At 47.5% G+C, this 27,403-nt stretch overlaps 1 long non-coding RNA gene across 1 annotated transcript; it reads left to right on the top strand.

Moving 5' to 3' along the window:
* The first annotated feature begins 12,223 nt into the window (after nucleotides 1–12,223).
* Nucleotides 12,224–16,809, top strand: LOC146059246 (uncharacterized). The gene is made up of 3 exons (XR_014470206.1): nucleotides 12,224–12,379; nucleotides 14,337–14,469; nucleotides 16,301–16,809. It is a non-coding gene; the product is annotated as an uncharacterized LOC146059246 (long non-coding RNA).
* Nucleotides 16,810–27,403: the final 10,594 nt, after the last annotated feature.

Raw genomic sequence — 27,403 nt, 5'->3', positions numbered from 1 at the left:
CTAACGACGCCACTGATGTCTCACGGGGCGGGGTTGGAGGTGGAACCCACTGTGGAAGCCGGTCTCAGAGTGGGCGGGCTCGCCTGTCATGCCGTAATCGGTGTCAGGACTAATCCCACTGTACGTACTATATCGTTATTGTCGACTGTAAGATTGGTATGATGAATTCAAAATAGCGTGAAAGGTTCAGACAAATACATCCTATGCTTAAGGAGTTGACCACGGGGTTTAGATGGAGAGCATCTATTAACAAGTATGCCCTCCATCTTATATTGCCTGTGTTATGGGCACATTCTGTCTCATGTGCATGGATGTCCCCAATTGGCGCCGACCCCACTTTGTTCCAAGCGATAGTGATGAAATGACTGCACGAATTTCATGCTGTAACTTATGGCGATCTGGCCTCCGGGGAATGAAGAAATAGGATTCCCTGTGGAGTCAGTCTGATAGGTACCACTTGAGGGGATAAAATCCATTCCAGCCCTGAGGGGTGGTGACATGGTCACAGGGACATGTTGGTGTGTTACATGGGCACCTAATCCCTGAGGGTAAATAACCGTGACCTCTCCCACTGAACTGATAGGGTATTCATGAGGTCCAACAGGTCATGGCCATGTGTGCCTACAGTCAACATAAAAAGGTTGACACGGAGGTAAAAAATATAAAGGAAAAAATTGGGGATAATTTGGGAATAATAATGAAAATAATGTAAATTGGGAATGAATAGGGGATGAATATACATAATGCAGAATGCCGATGGCAGTGACATAAACACATGTGGAGTTGGCGGGGGATCATAACCCACAGACCCAATGAAAATGTGAATGTGTAGGGGTGTATGAATGATGGGAGGAAGGGTGAGGAGGGGAAGAAGGGAAGGGAAAGGGGAGAAAAAGGGGAGGTTGTGTGACAATGATACAGGGGGTATGAGGCCTGGGCCAGGTAGTGCAATGTGCGAGAGGAAGCATCTAGAGTGTGCCAAATAGTTAGAGGGTGACAGGGTGAAGTGGTAGTGAGAAAGAAAAAGGGAGTGTATGATGGGTGGTGTGAGTTTATAAGTGGAATATCCGCAACTCAGGGGGCAAAGGGGAGAACAGGGGGTACACCACCTCAGAGGCCGAGTCGACGGATAGTGATTCCGCCACCTCAACTTCATATTCCAACTCCTCCCAACGCCATCATTTTTTAGGGGCTGGTCCCAGGGACACCAGGGATACCTGGCGAGACCCAGGAGAATCAGGAGGTCAAAGAAGAGGAAAACGAGGGCCAAGGGAATGGCGAGAAGAACGCAGGGACACCCGCAGATACAAGAAATAGATGGTACGGACCAACTTAGAATTATAAACCTCACAACTCACGTCCTTACTGATTCCCAGACCACACTACTTAATAAGGGTCTATCCTTCTCACCCACGGCAGATTTCAACAGATTCGAATATGAAAAAGATACCCAGTTATTTGCCCGAAAATTGCTGCTTAAAAAATTTTTTGCAAAAAAAACGGCGTCTCACATGGGACCTCATGAAGATAGTGAGACCCACGAGTCTGAGATATGGGATGAACAAGAGAGATCCATCCTGAGAATGTTAACTGAATTGGAGGAGGAGACTGAATACCAGCCCACTCGCATAGACAAGTTGAAGAAGAAATCTACGTTCTGTCCCGACCTAGGTATCTGTCCGCAGGTTAGGGTGTTCATAGAAATGGTCAACCGTGACCTGGACCAACTAGAACGTGCCAAATCATGGCAACCTAAGATCAACAACCTGAGTGGTGCAGAAAGGGAGGCCCTCCAAGAGCTCAGGGATTGGACTGATACCATCATAAAACCCTCCGATAAAGGGGGGAATGTGGTCCTGTGGCCGTTGGACAAATACATGACCGAACTGCACAAGCAATTGAGGGATAAGACCTGTTATCAGAGGTTAATCTTTAACCCCACAGAGAACTTTCTAGGCCTGTACAATCAATTGATCTTTCAAGCCCTTGATGAGGGCATTATTACCAAAACCCGGTTCGACTTTCTGACTGTCAAAAACATCAAGATACCCACCTTGTACCTACTTCCTAAGGTGCATAAATGTGGAATCAATCCACCTGGGAGGCCGATCGTCTCGGGTATTGGAGGGTTAACAGAAAGAGCGAGCCAGTATGTGGATACCTACCTGAGGGGATATGTTGAGGGACTACCATCGTATGTGAGAGATACGATGGATGTCCTCAACAAGATCCAGGGGATCACCATCGGAGAGGACACCTGGCTCGTCACCTGTGATGTCGAGAGTTTATACACTAGTATAGCTCATCGAGCAGGCATACAGGCGACAGAGTACTTCCTCCGCATGGACGACCATGCTCCCGAGAACAATTTCATTATTAAACTCTTGGAATTCATTCTCACTAAAAACTATTTTGTGGTGGATGGGCACTACTACCTCCAGGTACGGGGCACGGCAATGGGGAGTCCATGTGCCCCAACGTATGCCAATCTGTACCTGGGATGGTGGGAGCGAGAGGTCGTTTTCACCGAGGGCATGGAACACTACACTGACCATGTCACCATGTGGCTTCGCTACATTGACGACCTCCTAATCATCTGGGAGGGTGAAGAAGATCTTTTTAAGCAATTCATATCAGTACTCAACAACAACACCAACAACCTCAGACTCACTTACCATATGAGCAGAACGGAGGTAGAGTACCTAGACCTTCGTATCTTTGTTGAGCCGGATGGCAGTGTAGCCACAGATCTGTTCAGAAAAAAGACGGCCACCAATGCCCTCTTACATCAAGAGAGTGCCCATTTTCCACCAGTCAAGAAGGGTTTACCCAAGGGGGAATTTTTGCGAATGAGAAGGAACTGTTCGAGTCCCCTCACCTTTCAACAAAGGGCGGATGAGCTCAGTGTGAGACTAAGGGACAGGGGGTACAGCAACAGAGCCATCAAGAGGGCCAGACAGCAGGCAGAGGTGGTAGACAGAGAGACCCTACTGGTACCCAAGAAGACACCCACAAACGGTCAGGAGAAAGTCCGGTTTATAGGGACCTACTGCAATCAATGGCAGGAAATTAAAAACATCTTGAACAAACATCTGGGGATCTTAAAAACCGACAAGGACCTCAATTTGGTTCTGGGAGACAATATAGACATGAGTTGGAGGAGGAGCAAGAACCTTAGGGACATACTAGTCCATACCAATCTTACCAATGTGAGGAAACCCACTGTACGTAAGAAAGGATCGTACAAATGCGGCACATGCCGCCAGTGCGTATACATGACTAAAACTACCAATTATTGTGATAAGTTCGGGAAAACACGATATATCTCAGACTACATCAATTGTGACACAGAAGCGGTGGTCTATAATCTCAAGTGCCCTTGTGGGAAAGAATACGTGGGGAAGACTTTGCGACCTCTTAAGAAGAGGATATCGGAACACGTATATAGTATTCTCAATGCACAAAGGGACAAGGAACGCATGAAGACCCTATCCCCAGTGGCCAGACACTTCATGAGGTTCCATCAAGGGAGCCCCCGGGGACTCAAAGCCTATGGGATGCTCAGAGTGGAATTGGGTGTGAGGAAAGGGGATCTGGACAAAGAACTCCTCAAGCAAGAAACTAGGCTGATTTTCCTCATGGGTACCATGGCACCCCTTGGACTGAATGAAGAATGTAATTACGGTGTATACCTATAAAACATATAGATCTTTACATGAGGCACCGATTTATCAGTCGAACACATGTCCAACAGGCCTACTATTACATAAACTTTATTGTGTGCACACCCCTACAGGACATCCTACACCATGACATCCACGTTGGGGTGCTGGGTTTCATGCCCACACCACCCATCATACACTCCCTTTTTCTTTCTCACTACCACTTCACCCTGTCACCCTCTAACTATTTGGCACACTCTAGATGCCTCCTCTCGCACATTGCACTACCTGGCCCAGGCCTCATACCCCCTGTATCATTGTCACACAACCTCCCCTTTTTCTCCCCTTTCCCTTCCCTTCTTCCCCTCCTCACCCTTCCTCCCATCATTCATACACCCCTACACATTCACATTTTCATTGGGTCTGTGGGTTATGATCCCCCGCCAACTCCACATGTGTTTATGTCACTGCCATCGGCATTCTGCATTATGTATATTCATCCCCTATTCATTCCCAATTTACATTATTTTCATTATTATTCCCAAATTATCCCCAATTTTTTCCTTTATATTTTTTACCTCCGTGTCAACCTTTTTATGTTGACTGTAGGCACACATGGCCATGACCTGTTGGACCTCATGAATACCCTATCAGTTCAGTGGGAGAGGTCACGGTTATTTACCCTCAGGGATTAGGTGCCCATGTAACACACCAACATGTCCCTGTGACCATGTCACCACCCCTCAGGGCTGGAATGGATTTTATCCCCTCAAATGGTACCTATCAGACTGACTCCACAGGGAATCCTATTTCTTCATTCCCCGGAGGCCAGATCGCCATAAGTTACAGCATGAAATTCGTGCAGTCATTTCATCACTATCGCTTGGAACAAAGTGGGGTCGGCGCCAATTGGGGACATCCATGCACATGAGACAGAATGTGCCCATAACACAGGCAATATAAGATGGAGGGCATACTTGTTAATAGATGCTCTCCATCTAAACCCCGTGGTCAACTCCTTAAGCATAGGATGTATTTGTCTGAACCTTTCACACTATTTTGAATTCATCATACCAATCTTACAGTCGACAATAACGATATAGTACGTACAGTGGGATTAGTCCTGACAGCGATTACGGCATGACAGGCGAGCCCGCCCACTCTGAGACCGGCTTCCACAGTGGGTTCCACCTCCAACCCCGCCCCGTGAGACATCAGTGGCGTCGTTAGGTGGGGTCTCTGGACCGAGTGACGCGACTAACCCAGCCTCCGTACATGCCCCGCCATAGGCGGCGGCTGCAGCTGGGACTGAGCCTGTGATCTGCAGGCACGCCCAGCACTCACTCTAGGTATGTTCAATGGATAGGGCTCCACCCCGACACCAGCCCACCTACACGTGGCACGAACTGGTTGGTCCGTACAACCAGGAAGCCATTCTGCTCATATGCTAATTCGTATGCAATATCCTATTTATATGATAGCTGAGCCAGCACTCGGGTTCAGTCTTGATAAAGCGGTGACAGCGAAACGCGCGTCGGCGTTCTGTTATACCGCGGGGGGGCTTGTTACAAGGGGAATTTATCTGTATTGTTGTTTATGCTGTTAGGTTGTGCCATTCACGCAGGGCTCCCATATAGGGGAGTTCCTCCAATAGAGCACCCTAGGGACCTCGTTATTAACATAGAGTGAGACAGCAATAGTTCAACATTGGACTTTATTATCTCTATGTGGTGCCACTGATGTTGGGGGATTAATCACAACCCCTTGCAATAAGCACAGTGTGTAACTAGTGACGTGGAACCGTTAGGACGTTTTTGTCCATATATTGAAGTGGCTCCACGGCGCTTCCAATTTATGCCACGGCGTCCTCAGGATTTAGGTGATCCACCAGGTGTCATTAGGATAGTGATACATCAGGGGGACCTGCTAACCCCATGATACACACTGTGTTATTCCTGGATAATATACCTACAATATTACAGGAGTGATAGGGCTATAATTGCTAGGCAATCCGGGACATTATTCCTGGACTGGTACTTATGACTGGCACAACTTACCAGCAGCTGTAATTTTTAGCTAACACTTTAACTGTACCCACTGTATCCATACCTCATTAAAGGATCACAATAACAGTGGGCATGGTTAGTACGTTATGTGTTAAAACACCGATAAGTTACAACACTTGAAACATCTGCTTCACTTCCCCCCCCTCCCCCCCCCCCCCGTGAGCTGATTAGGATACCTTAGTTTCCTTTCTGTTATTATATCTTCACTTATATGGTTTGATTTTAAATTACATGTCGAATATATTCGCTGCTTATATATTTTAATCACGGCTTTAATAAAAGTTATGTTTTAAAAATATTCATTTTCTCATTTTTCTCAGGGTGCACCGCCACCCAAGCAGTCTTTCCTGTCTTATATGCGTATAATCAATCACTGCATGGGCGGTAGCACACCCCAATGATATTATTGCAGCACTGTTGCGTCATTATTGATAAAGGGGGTCTCAGCAAATTATTTTGTATATTTACCTGTGCGGCAGCCCCATCTCTGGTGCTGTCATTAAAGTATTATTTGTTGGGAGGAAAGTTCTTGTTGGTCTGGCAATGAATGCATACGAACAAAGATGTGAATGCTCGTGTGACCCATTGATTTTTGGCTTTACAGTCATTTAAGTTTGAGGTGAGGCACCATCCGGGGAAATAGCACCTTAACGCGGATGCCCTTTCCAGAAGGTTTGTAGGTCTTTATCCTCCAAGCAACCCTATAATGAAGCTAGTAGAGGAGGAAGAAGGTGAGGTAAGTGTTGGAGGGTTATATACCCGGGTGGATGACAAAACTAAAAGTGGGTGAGGCAGAGAGCTTTCGGGAAAATCTCTTAGCTTCACCAGGGTGATTGAAGCAAAGGAGGAGGAGTGTGGCAGGGACAGCCTACTGTAGTTCCACATGAAGAGAAGGTGGAGCAACAGGATTGGGAATAAGAGCAGCATTAGTAAGAGGACTGAGTAGGTCCAGTCAGTGGCGGATTCAGGGGGGGGGCACCCAGGCACGTGCCCCCCCCCTGTCATTTCTTTTGTAGCTGAGGACTAGGGCTTTCCAACGAGCCCAGCCCTGTGTCTCTAGCCCCCCGGGAACCGGAGATATCTTGTGGTAAAGCTGTAACGTTTTTTCCCCATAGGATAATATGGGACCCGTCAATTCCGACCCCTACCCGGTTCCGACGGCTGCCAGTTTCCCCCCTGGAATCACAGCAGCTTGTGGTTGATCTCATTCAATTCCAAATCGCTGGGCCTTCAATATGATACCAGGATTGTCCATATTGGTCAATCGGTTTCACAGATATTGCATGTAAACCGATTTTTTTATTTTTGAAATGTAATTTCATGGCTGTTCATGTTCTTTGAGGGCAGATTACTCTGGAACCAAATGTTCCAGTTTCACTGGACCAAAATCATTCAAAGCCCACTCAAAAGTTCTTCAATATGATACTTCTCTCATGTAAATGGGTCAGTTAGTTCCGAAGATATAGCCGGTTAAATGAGATAACTGGTTAAAGGGGGGGAGGGGTGGTTTCCTCTCCCCTCACACCAGAAAATGCAGGGACTAGGCTGGTGTAAAAGGGGCCAACCTGGGAATGCATTCTCTGGTGTGAAAGGGGTATTATTTCAAATAGCCGGGACCTGCAGTGCTCTGAATTCAGCCAGGCCCTGCCACTGTCAGTGGCTATCCCTTCTGCCTGGCGGTGGCTGTCCTCCATTTACCGCGAGCATATATTCCCCCTTGGCAATGAGCATGTAATCCCACATGGCAACGGGCATGGAACCTCTGGCAATGAGCATGGAACCCTTGGCAATGAGCATGTAGATAAGCAGCACTTATGTAGAATAATTTTTAATAGGCATTATGGTGTTTGGCATAATACATAATGGACATAATGGCATGTAACTTAACGTGTAGTGAACATTAAGGTGTAAATGTTTAATGCGCGTCTTTGGTGGACAATGTCCCTGTTTATGAAGCGTATTATGAATTTTGGCTCAATCCGTGTGGCATTATGTGAATTCTGGCTCAATCCTTGTGGCAATACTGTATGTCAATTTTGTCTCAATCCATGTGGCATTATGTGAATTTTGGCTCAATCCGTGTGGCATTATGTGAATTTTGGCTCAATCCGTGTGGCATTATGTGAATTTTGGCTCAATCCGTGTGGCATTATGTGAATTTTGGCTCAATCCATGTGGCATTATGTGAATTTTGACACAATCCATGTGGCACTATGTGAATTTTGGTTCAATCCATTTGGCATCATGTGTAAGGGGCAGGTATAATGGGGTCTAGTATTTTGTTGCATAATGTGTAGAAGCTGTATATGGTGTTGTACACTACACTCAAGGACACGCCCCCTGTTGAGTGGCCATGCCCCCTTTTCCGGAGCACGCCTTCAGCGCGTGCACAACTACATCTTTCCCTTTTGTCGCCATGGTGGGCCTGCGTACTTTAAATGACAGGATCTATTTTTAATCCCATTCCCACCCTCTCTCTGCCGCTCTCTTAGCATGTACACTGGCACCACAAACACCGCCCCTCCCCCACCTAAACCCTCTTTGATCATGGTGCCCCCCCTGTCATTTTATCCTGGATCCGCCCCTGAGTCCAGTCCAGGTTTTCGTAAAAGATCTGCTGGATTCATAGTTTGACTAATTAACATCACATCACTGTTTCCTGTTAAAACTAAAAGTCTCTTCAGAGCAGATGGTCAGGGTTCCCAATGCCAGTTAGTGGCTGGGCAATAGGCTTGGGGGTGTAGGTATTAAGCTAGGAACTCTGCAGTGTTGTACCCACATTGTGGGGGTGTTGTATGATGGTCCGATAATCGGGATCCTGATGGTATGGCGGTCCGACATCAGAATCCCGACTGCCGGTGCTCCGAAAGGGGGGCGAGCGCAAAGATGTACCTAAAGGGCTCGCTGCACTTGCCACGCTGGGGGCTCGGTGGCATGCTTCTCTCAGCACAGGTTCTACTCTCCCTCTATGGGGGTCGTGGACTCCCGCAAGGAAATATAGCCCCGTCAGTCGGGATCCCGACTGTCGAGCATTTAAACCAAGTATTCCCAACCACGGTCCTCAAGGCACACTAACAGTGCAGGTTTTAGTGATAGCCAGGCTTGAGCACAGATGACTTATTTAGTACCTGAGTAATTCTGATTAAACCATCTGTGCTGAAGCCTGGATATCCCTAAAACCTGCACTGTTGGTGTGCCTTGAGGACCGTGGTTGGGAATGCCTGATTTAAACAGTCAGGATTCCGATGTCTGAATGGGTACTTATTTCCTAGCACGGCGGCCAGATTTTCTACGTACGGCACCGCAGCGAAATCGCATTGCATCGCATGTCCCGCAAAATCGCAAAAGAGATCTAATGCGATTTTATATGGTGTGCGATGCCATGACATTAGGTATGCATGTCCCCCCCCCCCCCCCCCACTATCCACACCACCCCGAAGCGTGGCGAGCAGCGGCGGAACGCATCCTCCAAATTTTTTCATTACCCCACTATGCACGTCAGCGTGGAGTTGATCTTATATAGTGTGGCGAGCGCAGCGAGCCACCGAGCCCGAAGCGTGGCGAGCCCATGTATAAATTACAGTGAATAAATTATATAGGAAAATCGCATTGCATTGCCTTAAAATGGCCCATTCGATGCGATGCGATTTCACTAGCCCACTAAGCAAATAGCTTAGTGGGCGCCGTGCTAGGAAACAAGTACCTCTGAACGTAGTACTGAACATAGGAATCCTGACTGTCGGCAGTCATCCGGCACCCCATTGTGAAGCCCCGCCAGGTACCCGCTGCCAATAATGGCATCAGCGGTTATGAGGATTTATATTATTTTTTAACAAAGCATTTTTTGTGTTGATTTCATCCTGAATAAAGATGTTATTTCTAGCACATTTTGTAAGTAGCATAGAGACCATTCAGCTACAATGCAGAATGATGTACTCTGAACAAAGCAGACAGTTCTCGTTGCTGCCTAGATCAAACTGTTATAAACTAAAAACAATTGTATATAGATAAATAATTGTTGCTGATTTTACTGATGTGAATGAATTCAAAGGACAAATTAATGAATTTAATGTTGGAACAAAACTTCTTTTCCTTCTTTACATTTTAAAGGATTCATAAGTGTCAGAGGTGTACATTTGCGTAGGCTGTGAGGTATATTCAATGCCCTTAAGGTGAGCTATGACGGCAGTGCCGCTAGCTCGCCGTCATACAGTGGCTCCCCGTCAGTATTCAGCTGACCACCCTTCACTGGCCGTCATACAGTGGCTCCCCGTCAGTATTCAACTGTTCAGCTAGGTGGAAATGGCAAGTGCAGCCATCAAAACAGTGAGGTTCACCACAAAATGAGGTGGACCCGCTGCATTTGTAGCAAAATGCCCAGCTGCACCTCTAATGACTCCACCTCTCCTGCTCTTCGACTGACAGTAGGTGTCTCAAGATTCTGTTCTTGGTCCTCTTCTTCTCTCTCTCTCTCTCTCTCTCTCTCTCTCTCTCTATATATATATATATATGCTCACTCGACTTGCAATATGACATCTATGCTGATAATACTGAAATCTACTGGTGCCCACACACTAGAAAGATCTGCGATCATAAGATGTGCGCATAAATTAGCTTTGAAATCTTTTGTCTGTCCTGGACAAAAGTTTTCAGGCAAGCGCACATCTTAACCAAAGATTTCTCTTACGATCCCATGCAAAAGATCTGCGGGAGCGCGCATCCGACTGATTTGCAGCTGTTTATCGGTAAAAATTGGGCAATTTTTTGGCAATCGGTCGGAAACTGGCCAGTTGGCAAAAAAAAAACAGTTCTAGCATGTGGGCACCTTTACTCTCCTTTCCTGATCTCTCTCCCTCTATCCTCACTCATATCTCCAGCTGTCTCTCTTTCTATTCTTGGATGACCCAACGCTTTTTTAGACTTAAAATATGAAAACACTAAGCTGACCCCTTCCCACCCTCCTGCATAAAACCCGACCGTCTCTCATCCGATCTTTCTCTTTATGCCCACTTCTTCCCTTCTGTGTCACCCCTGTCTGTCTAACCCTCCCCTTTAGAATGTAACCTCTCAGGAGCAGGGCCCTCTCTCCTCATGTGCTTTTCTTACAATATGTATATGGAAAGCAGTGAATATGCTGGCGGTCGGAGTCCCGGAGGTCGAAATACTTGTGCTGGCATTGCGAGGCACTGGGCCGCATCGGGCGATCTACGGCCCCCGTTGTCGGCATTGCGGCGGTTGGGATTCCGGCATCGGTATTTCAACCGGTTTTAGTTATTTGTGCACATATGCCGCCGGAGGGCTAAATATACTATATGGATTCAGGGTTCACTAATGCTCTACCCCCTCTTGTCACCATTGGGCCTTGGACGAGCCTCAGTCTCTATGAATTAGATTTGGGTGGGGTTTTACTTCAAAGTGAGATCTATATTGCAGTGTAAAAATAAAGCAGTCAGTATTTTCCCTGCACAGAAACAAAATTACTCACCCAAATCTAATTCTCTCTGCACATGTTACATCTGCCCCCCCCTGCAGTGCACATGGTTTTGTCCATCTAAGAAGGATTTTGTCAGAAAGAATGAACCAAAATAAGGCCCTATGTGACCATCCTACTCTTGCTCAGCAGCTATTAAACTAATCTAAAAAGGTGTAGGTAACTTCGTTACCTGTAGGAGGTGCAGAAGTGTGAGTGGCTTTGTCAAGCTGCAGTACAATTGTGGGAGTGTCAGTCCCCGAGATAATTAGAAAATAAAGAGAAATAGACTGCGCTGGTATAGAATAATTGAAACCACCTGGTTTCTTTACTGACTGACTGAACTTACAAGTCCTGAATTACAGCAGAGTGTTCCTACTCCTATCCTCTGAAGATCTGCACCATTGTGGACACCACCCTGGGCCGCACCATCACCCAGAGGCAACCCCTAATCCATTCCTGGCAAACACATACAGGAGGAACTTGGATCCCCAATACGGAACTGCCAGCGGGGTTTACTGCTTATGTCCCAGTCTCACAAATACCAAGTGAGGATATCCAAGAACAAGGACACCTGATCTGCATATACAGAGCTCTAAATATCCATTCACCAAATATAGGGTACCGTATGGACTTACAATATCCATCAGTTCAGTCAGAAACTTGAAATTCTTTTTTTCCCCTCCCCCCTCCCCTTTCCCTTATTTTTAAGGTTTTTCAATGGCCAATATCTGACTTATAATGTTGTAAAGTTTATATTGTTTGCACTTTTTAATTTTTAAAAGATTAAAAACCATTTAAGAGGTAATTGAAATGTCTAAATAATATTTTAGCTAATTATTGGATACCAGCGCAGTCTATTTCTCTTTCTTTTCTATTAAACTGATCTAACCTAGGGCCGTGACATGTGGATTCTCTGTCCATGTTTTGGTAATTGCTGTGTCCTTATCTGCTATCATCTGGGACAAAGGGCAAGGACGTACTGTATTCCACTACATTTTGTGCTGTAAAAGGCAGGAGAAGCATACCACCCTCCCTCCCTTCATGAGCCAGCTAGAACGGTCCCTGATGCAAAACACTTCAATAAAACTTTACGGAGCATAAACAGAACTGAGCAATAATGTATCTGCAATATGGGAGGATCCAGATTATCTATCAGCGGGAGAAACAGTTCAAGCAAGGTATGCCTTAACTACATAAAAGCTGATATGAGATACATCTCCCCATGGTATAAAGTAGGGATGAGCGGTTTCTGAGATCCTCCGAGCCCACCGAACTTGATCCGAGGTGGTTTTCGAGGCCAATTTCATCATTTTTGCTGGGGGTCCAAACAAACTAATTATTTCAGCCACAGTTGTAGCAGACCCTGTTGCTGAAATGATTGGTTTGTTAAATTGTGTATGTCCTGTTAATACAACATAAGGGATGGGTGGGAGGGCCCAAGGACAATTATTATTGTTATTATTATTATACATTTTGCACCTATTTTATTTGCATTATGTGCTCTTTGGAGCTTTTTTTGGCATAGTTTTTCAAACTGCCATCCTGTCTGCTGCTGCAGTGCCACTCCTAGATGAGCCACATGTTTGTGCAGCCCACTTGTGTCGCTTATCACAGTCATTCGGCTTCTCGGTGCAACATTTTGGCCTACAAACAACATTGTGAGGTGTTCAGAATAGACTGAAAATGAATGTTATTGAGGTTAATAATAGCGTAGGAACAAAAAAACAAAAAACAAATTCTGATATTTTTTTAGCCATTTTTATGATTTTGGGGGAGGTGGGGGGGGGGGGGACATTGCCAAAAGTTAGACTTGCATTAGTTAGACATGGGAACGCACTCAATGGGCCATACTGTATGTAATAGAGTGTGAGATTCAGAAAGTGAGATGTTTTGGGAGAGTTTTCCCATATTTTTTTTTTTTAAGCGACAATCAATTACATTGCAAACTAAACTTACTTTTTCAGTATAAATGTATGCTGCTTTAAAAAGAAAAATGGGAAACCTACAGTATCCCCAAATCTCTCACTTTCTGATTCTCACACTTTTTGCCCAATATCCCGACAACCTACTTTTTTAAAAACGGTCTTGTTCATACTTTACCATTCCAGTGAGCATAGAGAGAGAATAGAATAGTGCGCTCGGCACTCTGCCCAAAACATGGCGAGTGCAGCGAGGGGGAGCGGTACACTTATACGATGTCCATGTACATATATTAATTTTGCATTTTGGTCTTATTTCCTAGCGTCGTTACTTTTATTTATTTACAGTTTCTTATATAGCGCAGCAGATTCCGTTGCACTTTACAATTGGAAACATCAGTGATTAAACAAACTGGGTAGATACAAACCGACATGGAGGTAGGAGGGCCCTGCTCGCAAGCTTACAATCTATAGGGATAATAGGAGGGATACATAAGGATAGATTTCCATAGCATGGCAGTCCCATCAGATTACTAGACGGTCCTGATGGGATGCAATTAGATCTGAATGCTACAGGAGGTTGTGTGGGGGTCCTGAATATGATAGGCTTGCCTGAAGAGGTGAGTTTTCAGGGAACGCTTGAAATTTTTGAGGCTAGAGGAGAGTCTTATGCCCCTTTCAGACTGCACTTTTTACCCGTTATTTTGCCTTTTTTTTGTTTATGCAGTCTGAAAGCTGCATAGTGAATTTACTGGTTCTATTCACCTGGTATTTCTAAATGGTAATAAAGCTCCTACCCGTTTCAGACCCGTTTTTTTTTTTCATCCACTGTTTTCTATTGGTTAACCCCTTCCCGCCGCAGCCTGTTTTTGCCTTCCTGACAGAGCCCTTTTTTTCAAATCTGACATGTATCACTTAAGTGGGGATAACTTTTTTTTGCTTTTACTTATCCCAGTGATTTTGAGATTGTTTTCTCGTGACACATTGTACTTCAAGTTAGTGGTAAATTTGGGTCGATACAGTCTGTGTTTTTTTGTGAAAAATACCAAAATGTCGTAAAAAAATTGAAAATTTAGCAATTTTCAAAATGTTAAATTTTCTGCTTGTGAGACAAATAATCATACCACTCAAAATAGTTAATAACTAACATAGATCATATGTCTACTTTATGTTTCCATCATTATTTCAACCTCCTTTTAATTTTTTTGGACACTAGGAAGTGACAGTGGCAGAGGAGACACAGGACAGCAGGCCAGGGGTCACTGGACTAGGATGTGGGCAGGAGGGGCATGTACTGCGCTCCCCCCCCCTAGCAGCAGCAACAGCAGCAGATGGAGACAGCAACAATGGTGAGTTGCACTCTGCTGGTGGGAAATTCTGTTACTGTGGGGGCATACGTGTTTCTGGCACTGTGGGGGCATATTTGTATTTGGCACTTTGGGGGGAATATCTGGCACTATGGGGGCATATGTGTATCTGGCACTGTGGGGGCATATCTGGCACTGTGGGGGCATATGTGTATTTGGCACTGTGGGGGGGAATATCTGGCACTGTGGGGGCATATGTGTATCTGGCACTGTGGGGGCATAGGTGTCTCTGGCACTGTGGGGGCATACCTGGCACTGTGGGGGCATATGTGTATCTGGCACTGTGGGGGCATATGTTTATCTGCCACTGTGGGGGCATGTGTGTATCTGGCATATCTGGCACTGTGAGGCATATGTTTAATGGACATCACATTGTGCTGTGTAATGGGCATCATGGTATGGGGCATAATGTATAATGGGCATTACGGTGTGGGGAGATTTGGGTAATTGCCATCACGGTACTTGTTTCCTAGCACGGCCACAACGATCATGATCGTGGGCATCGTGAGTAAAAATCGGGTTCACGTTGATCGTGGGGTGGCGTAAACTACTTTTGGGGGGACATTTCACTGTTCAGGGGTGTTTTGGGGAGTTTCTGGCCCATTTACCATTGTTCCCCATGATGATTTGGTGAAATTGAGGCATTTAACATTGTTTCCTATGGGAAATCGGGGGCATCGCGGGTAAATTGAAGCATTTAACATTGTTTCCTATGGGAAATCGGGGGCATCGCGTCTGGACCATTTAAGCATTTTTTAGCCGCATACGACACGACCGACGCGATTTAGACTTTTTTCAATGCATTTCAATGGGAAAATCGGGGGCATCGCGTCGGTCGCGTCGTACACCACTAAAAATTACACCCGATGCCCGCGATTGTGGCCGTGCTAGGAAATAAGTACCGCCATCACAGTGTGGGGTGTAATGGGCATCAAGGTGTGCGGCATAATGTGTAATTAGCATCACACTGTGCGGTGTATTGTGTGATTCGCATTGCGGTGTGGGGCGTAATGTGTAATTGGCATCACGGTGTGCGGCATAATGTGTGATTGGCATTGCGGCATGTGGCTTTATGTGTAATGGGTATTACAAAGTTTGCTAAAATGTGCAATCTGCAGGTACACAATCCAATCATGGTACAGGCCACACCCCCTTCGGATAGGCCATGCCCCCAATTTTTCAGCTCGCATACCTCCCAACTTTGAGGAGGGACGAAGAGCCGTGCCCCACTTTTGCCGCTATGGTACATGAATAGACGCTGTGCGCATGGACTCCCAACTTCCTTCCCCCCACGCAGCACATTCCCGCTTGAAGCAGGACAGTCGGGAGGTATGCTATTGACCACCTGACTATACGCTGTCTGTGAACCCGTGCAATAGGATATCATTTCTACACTTTCATGTCCACAAACGTTTATTTGCAAGACGTGGAGAGATGCCATATGCTCTGAGTTTCCAGCCTTGTTTCCTCTACATGAATACTTTATATGTGTGAAAATGGCTCTAGATTTAATTAGAATTCTGGCATCCAGCGTTTACAGAACATTCTGGGCTGAATGTCACTGAGTGATTATATTAGCGCTGAATAACAACAAGGTAACAAAGGCCAGGAGTTTCTAGGGAGATAGTAATCCTCCGTATGCTCCTCATTGTCCTCCTCTTATGTAACTTGTTTTGATTTTTACTGTTCGGAAAGTTATTGAATTCAGTTACTTTTTCCAAAGTGTCACTTTTATGCTACTTAATACTGAGCGTTTCATTTAGTTCTGGCACCTTATGACTTTGTAAATGTTTTTATTTTTTCGTTCACACAGAAAGCTTTGAACTTAAAGCTGAAATCTTCCTTTACAAAATCTCCCTATGTGATGGATTTCTAGACCTTCGCAGTCTCTCTGCTGGAATACATTTCTGTTTCAGCACTCAAGCCGGTTCCTGAGGAGTAGGTCACCTGACCCCTGACAGCTCCATTCCTGGACCTGAAGGCAGCGGAATGGAGAATTTTGTGCTGTGAACAAGTTGGTTTTTCAGATTGCATCTTCAGATTAACCTCAAGACACAAAAATCACCAATCTCTTAACACTAGCAAGTAGAGATGAGCGGGTCCGGATCTCCGGGATCCGACAGATCCGAATATCGCGATCCGAATCTGGATCCGAGCCAGCCCGGGAGTTCCCGCCTAAATTCCGGCCCGAAAACGAGGCAAAACGTCATCATCGCGCTGTCGGATTCTCTCGGGATCTGGATTCTATATAAGACGCACGCGCGCCCCGCCATCTTTACTCCAGCATAGGAGTGCTGTGCTATAAAAATAATATATTATTTTGCTGCTGCTCACTCGATTAGGGGCTGCAGGGGCTGCTGTACACAAGTCCAGTGTACAGGGGCTGCAGTGGCCAGTGTACAAGGGGCTGTACAGGGGCTGTGTTCAGTGTGACAGGGCTTGTGTCCAGTGTGACAGGGCCTGTGTACAGTGTGACAGGGTCTGTGTCCAGTGTACAGCATACCTCCTAACCAGGGGATGATTGGCCCACCGGGAAACCGGGCTATTTCCCGGTGGGCCGGCCCATTTCATCCATGTAGGGGCCGCTCGCCCCCCCTGGCTGGGCCGCGGACCGCCGACTGCCATCTCCGTGCATAGCGGCCGCGGCCACAGCCATTTCACCCATAACAAAGATGGCCGCGGCCAGCTTCGTCCCCTGCAGCACTGATAATGGCCTCGGGAGGGCTGGTGCGCATGCGCGGTCGCACGCAGCACCTCCCACGGCCCCACTGAGTGTGATCAGAGTGTTAAGGCCCCCATACATTAGGCCGACTTGTCCTTAGGACAAGTCGGACCCAATTCTCCTGTGAGCCGCCCGGGAGCTCCCCGGGAGGCTCACACACAATTTGGCACTTGATGAGCCAAAATTGACATGTGAGAAATCGCTTGCGATTTCTCACATGTCGGGGCGCAGGGGGCGGGCGGTGAGGGTCAGGGGGCGGCGGTGCTCTTATCAGGGGGAGCAGTGGGGCGGGCAGCGGGTCCCTGAGTGCTAAGCTGGCGGCGCCGGGTAGTGCTGACCTGGCCGGGCGGTGATGATGATCATAGATATCAGCACAGCAGCGCTGCGGGACAGGACGCGCAGTGGCGGGTATTAGATTTTAAAATACCTGTCAAATGACTGGCCGTTCTCTGATTGGCTGGCTGAGAGCTCAGCCAATCAGAGAACGGCTAGTCATTTGACAGGAATTTTGTATCTAATCTAATACCCGCCACTGCGCGTCCCGTCCCGCAGCGCTGCTGTGCTGATATCTATGATCATCATCACCGCCCGGCCAGGTCTGCACTCCCCGCGCCGCCAGCTTAGCACTCAGGGAACCGCTGCCCGCCCCACTGCTCCCCCGGTGTCTGTCAGTTGGGCAGGCATATGCATACAGGGAGGTCGGACGTGATCGTATGTACTGACCGTCCGACCTCCCTGATCCGGTCCGATGCGCAAGGGACCGCTCATCGGATCGGATCAGATATCACACACCTGCGATTTCGGGCCGATTTCACCCGATTATCGGCACAAAGTGACGAAATCGGATGAAATCGTCCCAAAATCGCATAGTGTATGGGGGCCTTTACAGCCGCAGTCACCTACTGTACTTTTACACAAACAATATAATATATATTTTAAAGCTGTCGAAAGCATCGCTGCCACTATCCACCACTCTATGATATGTACTTTGGGACTGATTCTGGTTCACTCGCAAAAGCAAATTCTCTCTGTAATGGGGAGAGAGGAGGGTATTAATGCAGCATATGGGGAGAGGGATAGATGCATTGTATCGGGAGAGTGGGTATAGACAGTGGCGTAACTCTGGGAGGCAATGGAGTCATTTGCCGCCGGGCTTCTGGCCAGAAGGGGGCGCTGACTCCATTGTTCCCCATTAGATGTCATTGCTGCTGTAAACATGCCATGGAGCCATACATGGCTCATTTACACTTTACAGCAGCAACTCAGTGCGCACTGGTCTCCTACAGCGCACCCCCCTCCTGTCCGGCACCTTCACTGTGGCTGTCAGATCCCGATGCTCCCCTCTGCACCACAGCGCTGGGGAAGGGAGAAGTGTGAGCATTGCAAGCATTGTTTTTTTCATGAGCCCGGCGAGGACCCGCCCTCCTGAGCAGAGACTGAGTGAAAGTGAAACTAAGGCAGTCACCACGGAGCCCAGGCAGCGCAGCACTGAGTAAAGGCAGATATAGACTGTGCATATGCTCAGCTGCTGGAGAACCAGCAGCACAAGGTAAGGGAAGGGGACTATGGGGAGAGTCTGCTGCACACTGTATATTGTGTTTATCACTCCCCCTCCTCCTCCTGGATCTGAACCTGGCTAAGCAGCCGTGGGCATCCCCATGTGTGATCATGCCCCCACCCACCCTACTTGTCTAGATGCCTGTCAGAGCTCTCTAAAGCCCTGTCCACATCTCCTCATGTATATTGCTCATATGTCCACCAACCTGTTTCAGGGCAAGTGAAAACTGTGGTGAAGGGGGTTTGCTAAATAGGGGTTTGGGTAATTTCCCTGCACACATCTAACACTAACACACACACATCTCACTCACCCTCCCACCCCAGTGTATGCCCCTTCATTCCCCCAATCAGCCAACTGCCACTCTGCTAGAAAACCCCCTCCTCCAGTCAGTCCAATCAGTGTTTCCCCCATTCAGCACAGTTTTGCCCTTTCTCCAGCCTAGTGTCCCCCCTCCATATCACTGCACCTTCCCATCCAGCCTAGTGCCCCCTATATATCACCCACTCCATCTCCCCTTCACCCTCTCCCTACCGTCTCCCACTACCACTCCTTATGACCCTCTGCCTTTCCTGTCACCTTCTCCTTGTCATCCTCTGTCTCTCCCTGTCACCCACTCCCTCTCCTGTCACCCTCAGTACCTCCCATTCTGCTTTTCTGCTGTTTCACTATCTCCCCAACACCCAAACACAATCTGCCTCTCTGAGACATCACCCTCTCCCCATCTCTCGCTGCATCTCCATGTCTCCCTTTCCATCCTCAGGACAATGCACATAAAGGTGCACCCTGACGGGTCTTTACGTGTACTGAAATGGCCCTAAAAGATTAGATCAAATGCTCTATATACAGTACATGCGACTTTTGGATAAGAGATTTCCTCCTAGTCCCTTAAAACCATGAACATATGCTGATATGAGGGGCACTGTAGTATATTGCATTATGGATTGAGTGCCAACAGACATGTATGTGTTTATATTTATATGTATATATAGATGGGGATGGTGCGGCACTCACGGCGTAATAAAGTCACTCTTACGCTGTGAGTGCCGCACCATCCCCGCCTATATACCCTATCTTGTGAGGGCACCGGCTACAGCTATTTACCTTCACTGGGAGTGCCGATTCCTGGACGTCTACTATGTATATATAGATGTATTTATCTATATATTAAAGTGGGGTTAGAGGGGGGCACCCACATTCATCTTGCCTCCGGGCGCCTGGTATAAACTTACGCCACTGGGTATAGATGCAGCGTATTGGGAGAGAGGGGGGTATAGATGCAGCATATGGGGAGAGGGGGAGGTATAGATGCAGCATATGTGGAGAGGGGGAGGTATAGATGCAGCATATGGGGAGAGGGATGGATGCGGCATATAGGGAGAGAGAGTGGATATAGATACAGCGTATTGGGAGAGAGGGGGGTATACATGCAGCATATGTGGAGAGGGGGAGGTATAGATGCAGCATATGGGGAGAGGGATGGTTGCGGCATATGGGGAGAGAGAGTGGGTATAGATACAGCGTATTGGGAGAGAGGGGGGTATAAATGCAGCATATGGGGAGAGGGGGAGGTATGGATGCAGCATATGTTGAGAGGGATAGATGCAGCGTATGAGCAGAGAGAGTGGGTAGTATAGATGCAGCGTATCGGGAGAGAGGGGGGGTATAGATGCAGCATATGGGGAGAGGGATGGATGCGGCATATAGGTAGAGAGAGTGGGTATAGATACAGCGTATTGGGAGAGAGGGGGGTATACATGCAGCATATGGGGAGAGGGGGAGGTATAGATCCAGCGTATGGGGAGAGGGATGGATGCGGCATATGGGGAGAGAGAGTGGGTATAGATACAGCGTATTGGGAGAGAGGGGGGGTATAAATGCAGCATATGGGGAGAGGGGGAGGTATAAATGCAGCATATGGGGAGAGGGGGGGGGGGGTATAAATGCAGCATATGGGGAGAAGGGGAGGTATAGATGCAGCGTATGGGGAGAGAGGGGGGTATAAATGCAGCATATGGGGAGAGGGGGAGGTATAGATGCAGCGTATGGGGAGAGGGATGGATGCGGCATATGGGGAGAGAGAGTGGGTATAGATACAGCGTATTGGGAGAGAGAGGGGGTATTAATGCAGCATATGGGGAGAGGGATAGATGCAGCGTATGGGGAGAGTGGGTATAGATGCAGCCGCAGCGTATCGGGAGAGAGGGGGTATAGATACAGCATATGGGGAGAGTGGGTATAGATACAGCATATGGGGAGAGGGGGCGGTATAGATGCATCATATGGGGAGAGGGGGAGGTATAGATGCAGCATATGTGGAGAGGGGGAGGTATAGATGCAGCATATGGGGAGAGGGGTGGTTGCGGCATATGGGGAGAGAGAGTGGGTATAGATACAGTGTATTGGGAGAGAGGGGGGTATAAATGCAGCGTATGGGGAGAGGGGGAGGTATGGATGCAGCATATGGGGAGAGGGGTGGTTGCGGCATATGGGGAGAGAGAGTGGGTATAGATACAGTGTATTGGGAGAGAGGGGGGTATAAATGCAGCGTATGGGGAGAGGGGGAGGTATAGATGCAGCATATGTGGAGAGGGGGTGGTATAGATGCAGCATATGGGGAGAGGGGGAGGTATAGATGCAGCATATGTGGAGAGGGGGTGGTATAGATGCAGCATATGGGGAGAGGGATGGTTGCGGCATATGGGGAGAGAGAGTGGGTATAGATACAGTGTATTGGGAGAGGGGGGGGGGTATAAATGCAGCGTATGGGGAGAGGGGGAGGTATGGATGCAGCATATGTTGAGAGGGATAGATGCAGCGTATGAGCAGAGAGAGTGGGTAGTATAGATGCAGCGTATCGGGAGAGAGCAGCCGCTGACCCAAGGAGTGTGGGGCAGGCCAGTGCCAGATTAGGGAATATTTGCCAACTTTTGAGGATGCCTCTCTGGGAGACCCAAAACTGCACTTCAGGGGGGCGGAGACAAGGCTGCTGGCGACACAAAGCCCCACCCACACAAACTGCACGATTTGGGGGTCCGCTACAAGGGGGCAGAGCTAAAATGTCATGAAATTACGCAATCTGCGTCATTTTAGTCCCGCCCCCTCCCACGGACCTGCAAATTCGGGAATTTGTTTCAGCGAGTTCGGGGGAGAGACAGGGGCTTTGGGGGGTATGCAGGAGAATTGCCCACCTTCCTGGGGGGCCAGGAGCCGGTAAGGTAGGATAGTATGGATTGAGGTCCACATGGAACTGGAGCTGAAAGTTATACCCCTTCATGCTGAGCTGACCCCTCCCATCTGCCAAACCAGCACAAACCCCCCCCCCCCCCTCCTCCACAATTAACTGACCACTGACCCCTCTTCCCACGCCAGTGACAAAATAAAAATAAGTCATAAGGACAAAAACAAAAATAAGAATCTCCATCTGGTCAACGGATTGGCAGGGGTGTCATACAGCTGAGTATGCTGCGCCATCCACCAGCAAGTATCACCGCTGGTCACCTGCCCCCTGCACCTTTCACTTGTCTAAGGCATGCCCCTTCACTGCCAGGAGGGGGCAGCCAAAACTCTGCAAAGATGGTGTGAGGGTGCCCAAGTTCCCTCTCGTCCATGGCAATAAAATGTCTAATAACTTGGCCATCACTGTTGTACCCCCCGACTAGGGAAGCTAATCCTGAACCATTTTTCCAATCCTGGGATTCGGGACCGAAAAGCTGTCACTCCCGGGACTGATAATAACAGCCTGTAGCATTATGCTGTGACCCCAGTGGGGCGATCACAAAAGTATTGACACCAATGATACAGTAAACGAGGCGTCCAGATTTGCATTACACAATGTGGTTGTAAACAGCTTGTAGAACATTTCCTTTGGACTGCGGCTCCAGGAAGTCTCTGCATACTGTATATTAGACAACAGAAAATACTGGACAGCTAATGGCAGAACCCGCAGGAACACAGCGTTATAGATAGCTCTGGCGAACGCCATCCGTCACTTGGATTATGTAGCTGTTATCAGATAAATTCCTTAATGACTGCGGCAGACAGGTCTCAGCGCCGAGCCCAGATCATCGTTACTTATATTCATCTGAAGAGTTTTCTCCGTTTACATTTATTGCCTGGGTGCTAAGAGCATTTTGCTAATGGGAAAACTGTTGTGTAAGATTAATGGGTTGGGGAAACATATGCAGAAGTGGCGTGTCGCTGCGATACATGCTGAGATGCCACTTAATCTATGACAAGAAGACGATATGTTTGATTTCAACTGAAAGGATAACTGTATCACAATATATTACCGAGAAATTCTGTCTATTTCCTGTCAGGCGAGTGGAAAGAAAGACTAGAATTAGGACAAATGGTGAGGCCTAGCGTCTGACTCTGTAGCAGAGCATTTGCTGAGATCAAAGCTTTTCTGATGGTGCGCCCGCCGTATATTGCCTGGCTAGCGCTCTTTTATCATCAAAGCTCACGCTGGGCCCGGGAACTGCCTTCTGCGGAGACACAGGACGTAACGAGGCAGGTGGTGCAAGAGTGATGGGTCATGTCAGGTAACATGCACCTAAAATATATTATTATCTCGTATCTACACGGTGCCACCAGATGCATTACAACAATAGGCTAGTACCAGAGGGAAAATCAGTCAGGGCGGGATGCACTAAAGCAAAAATGCAGTAAAAACCCGTTATCGGTTATTTTTGTATGCTGGAAAACCGGCAAGCAAAAGCTGGCGATACCCCATAGAAGCCCATGGGCTTCATACTGCATCCCACGCTGCCCCACACAGACCCTCGCCACTCCACACAGACCCCCGCCACTCCCCCCTCACCTGTGTCCGGGCAGCCTGCTGCCCGGACCAGTGACCTCCTCCTCCCTAGCCCCGTACTTCCCCTTCTGGATGCAGGGAGGAGGAGGCGGAGCCCCGCAGCAGCCGGGGACAGACGGAGAGGGAAGAGCCACTGGGGACCTGCTCACCCCCCCCTGCTGGCTGCTTCACAAAGGGCAGTTCTTATGGTAAGGGCTGCCCTTTGCAAAACTAATCGCATATGTTAGTAGATATGCGATAAGTATCATTGCGGTATCCATCGGGGGGGGGGGGGGCGGATGATAGTGTATCCCGCCCTCAGTGAGGTATTTGCTCAAGGTTACTGAGGGGTAGATGTATGAAGCAGTGATAAGGGAGGAGAAGTGATAAAGTGCCTGGTACTTTATCACCGGCCAATCAGCTCCTGACTGTTTAGTTACAGGCCGGGTTTAAAAAAAGACAGTTAGGAGCTCGTTGGCCGGTGATAAAGTACTGTACCAGGCACTTTATCACTTCTCCTCCCTTATCACTGCTTCATATATCTACCCGAGAGGGAGATGTACTAAGCCTTGAAAAGTGATAGATTGGAGAGTAATACACCACCAACCAATCAGCTCCCAACTGTCATTTTTCAAACACATGTGACATGGCAGTTAGGGGCTGATGGTTTATCACTCTCCATTTTATAACTTTTCAAGCTTACTATATTTGGCCCCAAGTCACAGTTAATAACAGTAGCACTCATTGGTCCAGTGGCCTCAGCTGGGCCAGATTAACAATGGGGAGAATGGGGTACAGCTCTTGGCCTCCCCATAAAAATAGGCCCCTCCCCATGACAGCGTGATACTGGACAGTCACATAAATCATAAGTATTAAACTTATATTTCTATTTTTCACACAAACTTCTGGAATTTTTATGGATTCAGGGAGACAGTGGGACTGAAGAGGAGTAAATGTCCACATGGCTCTGGCCACACCCACACATCATTGGCCACACCTCCTAGAGCCTTGATCATTTTCAACCTTGGGCCCATGTGGTCCCTGCTGATGGCAAGAGGGAAAGCATTGGAGACGATGAAAAGAGGGAGAGGTGTATGGGGTTACCATACCTCCCAACTTCTGTGTTGGGGAAATAGGGACACTCAACAAAAGGGGGCGTCCGAAAAGGGGGCGGGACATATGCAAATGAGGGTGTGGCTTATGCTAATTAGCCACAACCTAATTTTCATACGAGAATAGACGCTGTGCGCATGCGCACAGCGTCTATTCTATTAGATTGGGGGTCTCCCAACTGCCACCCCCTGCAGCGGGACAATGCCTGCCATGGGTGGGACAGCGGGACAGGACCCGAAAATCGGGACTGTCCCGCTGTAATCGTGACAGTTGGGAGGTATGGGTTACTAAGATGGAAGTTTTACTAAAGATGGGAAGATGTTGCCCCTAACAACCAAGCAGATTCTACTTATATATTTAGCACCTTCTAGAAATAACTGATGAATCTGATTGGTTGCTATGGGAAACATCCCATCTTCAATAGCACTCCCATCTCAGTAAATGTATCCCGTAGAGTGGATATATAGGTGTTTTTAATGTTTAAAAAATTGTTATTATGAATTTGGGTCCATATAATTGCACATTACACATGTCCTCTATATAACATCAAAGGAAAACATGGTAACACAGCATATAACGATTGTTTAAGCTCTTTAATGGCAAATACACCACAATATGCATCAAACAACACAATTGCTAAAAAACATCACACATACAAATATTGCTGGATACTCTGGGCCCCAGATTACGGGGGGGGGGGGGGGGGGTCTGGCGGGATCCTAGACATTTGCTGAGGGGTTCCCCATCTATGCAGTGACACTGTGCACAGTATTTTTTTACTTTCTTTTTAGGGGGGGAGGGGGCATGGCCTTTATTAATTTAGCAACATCCACTCCAGTACCCGAGCCCATCTCTGCTCTACAGTACCTCCCTGGGAACAAATGCAGACCCATTGGCAGCTATAAATGAATCTATCACATCTGAGAACAGGTTAACCACCTGTTGGCATGTTTCCTGCATTGCTCCCTTGAGTCACCTGGGACCTTGCCAGGCGGCAGGATTGCATACAATATATATAGAACATTCGGTCCTTTTGCATGCAATCCCAGCCAAGCCTGTCCGGCTCGAAAGCAACCCAACAGATCAAATCTGCAGTCAGAGCCACTCGCAGCCTCCGGTGCGATGTCCATGGGACCATGCTTGACATCCCCATGCAGTTTGGATGCTCTTCATCAGGGTAGCCTACTTTTAAAGTCTCTCAAGGAGAAGCCTGCAGAGAAGACTGTCAGCAGCACTTCGGGGGGCAGGTCCTGATTTAGGCGTCATCGAGCCTCGTCCCCGTCTTCGAGGAGGAAGTGGGGCTAAATGGGGGGTGTCGCCGGTATCCGGGAGGGTTGCCCACCGTTCTGGACTTGACATACTAATACTGGACAGAAAAATGCCTCGTATTTGACTGGGAGAACTTTTCTTTTTTTTACAGGTTTTGTACGTGGATGAAACAAACATCAAAATCTGTTTTTATAAATGAGAACTACGACCTTCTGCCATCTACTGGTTTATAATGATCAGGTAGAGCGATGCTGCTGCCTACTGGTTTATAATGATCAGGTAGAGCGATGCTGCTGCCTACTGGTTTATAATGATCAGGTAGAGCGATACTGCTGCCTACTGGTTTATAATGATCAGGGAGAGTAATACTGCCACCTACTGGTTTATAATGATCAGGGAGAGTAATACTGCCACCTACTGGTTTATAATGATCAGGGAGAGTAATACTGCCACCGACTGGTTTATAATGATCAGGGAGAGTAATACTGCCACCGACTGGTTTATAATGATCAAGGAGAGTAATACTGCCACCTACTGGTTTATAATGATCAGGGAGAGTAATACTGCCTCCTACTGGTTTATAATGATCAGGGAGAGTAATACCTAATGGTTTATAATCATCAGGTAGAGTAATACTGCCACCTACTGGTTTATAATGATCAGGGAGAGTAATACTGCCACCTACTGGTTTATAATGATCAGGGAGAGTAATACTGCCACCTAATAGTTTATAATCATCAGGTAGAGTAATACTGCTACCTACTGGTTTATAATGATCAGGTAGAGCAATACTGCCACCTACTGGTTTATAATGATCAGGTAGAGCAATACTGCCACCTACTGGTTTATAATGATCAGGGAGAGTAATACCTAATGGTTTATAATCATCAGGTAGAGTAATACTGCCACCTAGTGGTTATTTCTTATCAGAAGTCTGCATATGAGTATAAATGGTCTGAATGGAATCTTTCCAGTGAACTTCAGATTTAACCACTTGCCTGGAACTAACACATACCTCCCAATATGACCCGTTCCAGGAGGTCAAACTGTTCTGCTCCTGGACTTTCCTCTTTTTGCCATCACCTGTTATGAACAGGTTAACTAATAAGAAAGGTGTTTCATCACAGGTAAGGGCAATCCTAAATTACTGTATGAGGAACGTCTAGAAGAAGAGCATTGTGTCCCTCCTGGAGAGGGTCATGTTGGGAGGGATACTAATGTATGTGATGTGACTGCCGCTAGGAGTGCGTTACCTGGCCAGGTTACATCACATACATCCTGCAAGCCCCACTTCTTCCCCCACCTGTCATGGAGGAATTCCTGGACTGCTGTGGCCCAGTTAGCAGAGCCATATGTTCCACAAGGCAACATAGGCAGCTGCCTAAGGCTCTGCAGGTCCCAAGGGGCTCCATAAAGATGGTTCTCCAAAACTTTCCAAGAGGAGCATTGCACGACCTCC

This window comes from Crinia signifera, chromosome 2 (genome assembly GCF_055691185.1).
Source record: "Crinia signifera chromosome 2, ASM5569118v1, whole genome shotgun sequence".
Lineage (NCBI taxonomy): Eukaryota > Metazoa > Chordata > Amphibia > Anura > Myobatrachidae > Crinia > Crinia signifera.
This window is presented reverse-complemented; position numbering and strand designations above follow the sequence as displayed.